Genomic DNA, 3,714 nt, shown 5'->3' with positions numbered 1-3,714 from the left:
CGAACCACCTCATCTGGCTCCTCTCGATGTGGAGGAGCAGCGGCTTTACTTTGAGTTCCTCCCGGATGGCAGAGCTTCTCACCCTATCTCTAAGGGAAAGACCCACCACCCGGCGGAGGAAACTCATTTCGGCCGCTTGTACCCGTGATCTTATCCTTTCGGTCATGACCCAAAGCTCATGACCATAGGTGAGGATGGGAACGTAGATCGACCGGTAAATTGAGAGCTTTGCCTTCCGGCTCAGCTCCTTCTTCACCACAACGGATCGGTACAACGTCCGCATTACTGAAGACGCCGCACCGATCCGCCTGTCGATCTCACGATCCACTCTTCCCTCACTCGTGACAAACGAAGCATACATATTAAAATATAAAACTCACGATTGAGGTGGTCCTCCGATGCCGAATCCCATGAGGCCTTGCAACATCAAAATCCATCCACACTTAGGGGTGAAGACACCCAGTAAGCTGCAGTAAAGAGTCCAGCACGTGCACATGGTCAGCCTCTGTTGTTGTACTGATGGAGACAAACACAAAGGTAAGTGCATCATAATGTCCGCAACACCCGTACATCCGGCTCACCTTTCTCCTACGGTAGTGGTCGGACAACTTCCCCCATATAGGGGAACTGGAGCCCATCCCGATAAACACCACCTGGGGGAGTCAAACACTGAGCGTGTCAATTCTTTTAACAAAGCAACACAAAAACATGGTTGACAAACAAACCATCAGAATGAAGCGTGCACTTCTTTAGAATTCCGTAATAACAGAAGTTTATAGAGACAATGAGCCGCATACTTAAAAATTTAAAGACTTTAAGTACTTTCTGTGCATTAATGATGCTAAAATCAATTTAATTAAGGTCAATATAGACTTAACTATCTGAACAGAGCATCTTAGCTTTGCGTTATAGTGACAAAACAACTTACAGTAAAAGAAAGCTGGGCTAATATTTTGACTCGATGGCCACTATGTCTGTCACTAAATTTACTTTAAAAATAAATAAAACATGTGTTTAGTACAACAATTTTACCCATGAAAAACTGGTGAGAAATTTAATTTTCCACTGGAACCGCTTAAAGCCAATGGCCTCCAGCGAGCCATGGACTGGACTCTCCCTATTATGCCAGATCCACTATGGACTGGACTCTCACAATATTATGTGAGATCCACTATGGACTGGACTCTCACAATATTATGTTAGATCCACTATGGACTGGACTCTCATTATTATGTTAGATCCGCTATGGACTGGACTCTCACTATTATGTTGGATCCAATACGGACTGGACTCTCACAATATTATGTTAGATCCACTATGGACTGGACTCTCACAATATTATGTTAGATCCACTATGGACTGGACTCTCACAATATTATGTTAGATCCACTATGGACTGGACTCTCACTATTATGTGAGATCCACTATGGACTGGACTCTCACAATATTATGTTGGATCCACTATGGACTGGACTCTCACAATATTATGTTGGATCCACTATGGACTGGACACTCACAATATTATGTTAGATCCACTATGGAATGGACTCTCACAATATTATGTTAGATCCACTATGGACTGGACTCTCACAATATTATGTTGGATCCGCTATGGACTGGACTCTCACTATTATGTTAAATCCGCTATGGACTGGACTCTCACTATTATGTTAGATCCACTATGGACTGGACTCTCACACTATTATGTTAGATCCACTATGGACTGGACTCTCTCACTATTGTGTTAGATCCACTATGGACTGGACTCTCACTATTATGTTAGATCCACTATGGACTGGACTCTCACACTATTATGTTAGATCCGCTATGGACTGGACTCTCACTATTATGTTAGATCCGCTATGGACTGAACTCTCACACTATTATGTTAGATCCACTATGGACTGGACTCTCACACTATTATGTTAGATCCACTATGGACTGGACTCTCACAATATTATGTTAGATCCACTATGGACTGGACTCTCAAACTATTGTTAGATCCACTATGGACTGAACTCTCACAATATTATGTTAGATCCACTATGGACTGGACTCTCACAATATTATGTGAGATCCACTATGGACTGGACTCTCACAATATTATGTTAGATCAACTATGGACTGGACTCTCACAATATTATGTGAAATCCACTATGGACTGGACTCTCACAATATTATGTTAGATTCACTATGGACTGGACTCTCACTATTATGTTAGATCCACTATGGACTGGACTCTCACACTATTATTTTAGATCCACTATGGACTGGACTCTCACAATATTATGTTAGATCCACTACAGACTGGACTCTCACAATATTATGTTAGATCCACTATGGACTGGACTCTCACACTATTATGTGAGATCCACAATGGACTGGACTCTCACAATATTATGTTAGATCCACTATGGACTGGACTCTCACAATATTATGTTAGATCCACTATGGACTGGACTCTCACAATATTATGTTAGATCCACTATGGACTGGACTCTCACAATATTATGTTAGATCCACTATGGACTGGACTCTCACACTATTACGTTAGATCCACTATGGACTGGACTCTCACTATTATGTTAGATCCGCTATGGACTGGACTCTCACTATTATGTTAGATCCACTATGGACTGGACTCTCACACTATTACGTTAGATCCACTATGGACTGGACTCTCACTATTATGTTCGATCCACTATGGACTGGACTCTCACAATATTATGTTAGTTCCACTATGGACTGGACTCTCACAATATTATGTTAGATCCACTATTGACTGGACTCTCACAATATTATGCTCACTCCACTATGGACTGGACTCTCAAACTATTATGTCAGATCCACTATGGACTGGACTCTCACAATATTATGCTAGATCCACTCGACGTCCATTGCACCGGCCGCCCTGGTTTCTCATTGTCCCATTGGGTTCCTTGCCCTGATGTGGGATCTGAACCGATGATGTCATTGTGGCTTGAGCAGCCCTTTGAGACACTCGTGATTTAGGGCTATATAAATAAACATTGATTGATTGATTGATTGACATTAAAGCGTGAAGGTTTTTAAAAGAAAAACACAGAATTATTCGATTCCGGATGTTTTTAAACATATAGAACAAACAAAACACCTTGAGTTGTATTGGAGGACAGTGAGCCAAAAGTAGATTAATTCCACATTCACCTGTTCGTCCCGCTCCAAAGTTACTACACTTTGAAGGCAGTAAGAACCTGACTCGGTGAATGAAAGAATGCGAGTATGGCTTCCTGTTCTTCATGCACAGGCTGGTCCTACTGCAGGACCGTGTCCGCCAGTTAGAAAAGGGTCATTTCGTAACTTAAGGCGCCAGGGACACTTTTGTTAGATTTAGCTGTAGCAAACTGACTTAAGCGGCCTCCAAGCCTCGGTAAACCGGTTGAGACGCATAATAAATTTAGGGGGCATCCGGACTTGAACCAGAGACCTCTTGATCTGCAGTCAAATGCACTACCACTGAGCTATACCCCCTGAAACATTTACCCATCAAACAGATATTTTAGCCTACAAGCCATGGTAAACCGGTTGCAACGCATAATAGATGTAGCCCTTTAGCTATCCTTACACCCCAGTCTACCGGACACCACACCTTAGTCATAGAGGACTCCATCCCCTGGAACATACAGTTTAGCAAACCAAGTGAATTCCTGGGGCCAGACCACCTGACATTAAAGA

General features: G+C 42.5%; 1 non-coding gene across 1 annotated transcript; it reads right to left on the bottom strand.

Annotated features, from left to right (window-relative positions):
- Positions 1-3,438: 3,438 nt before the first annotated feature.
- On the bottom strand, positions 3,439-3,510 carry trnac-gca (transfer RNA cysteine (anticodon GCA)). Its single transcript has one exon. It is a non-coding gene; the product is annotated as a tRNA-Cys (tRNA).
- Between the last annotated feature and the right edge of the window lie 204 nt (positions 3,511-3,714).

Source organism: Nerophis ophidion, linkage group LG17 (assembly GCF_033978795.1).
Source record: "Nerophis ophidion isolate RoL-2023_Sa linkage group LG17, RoL_Noph_v1.0, whole genome shotgun sequence".
In the NCBI taxonomy this organism is placed as follows: Eukaryota; Metazoa; Chordata; class Actinopteri; order Syngnathiformes; family Syngnathidae; genus Nerophis; species Nerophis ophidion.
The sequence above is the reverse complement of the archived record's forward strand: the minus strand, read 5'-3'. Positions and strand labels throughout refer to the sequence as shown.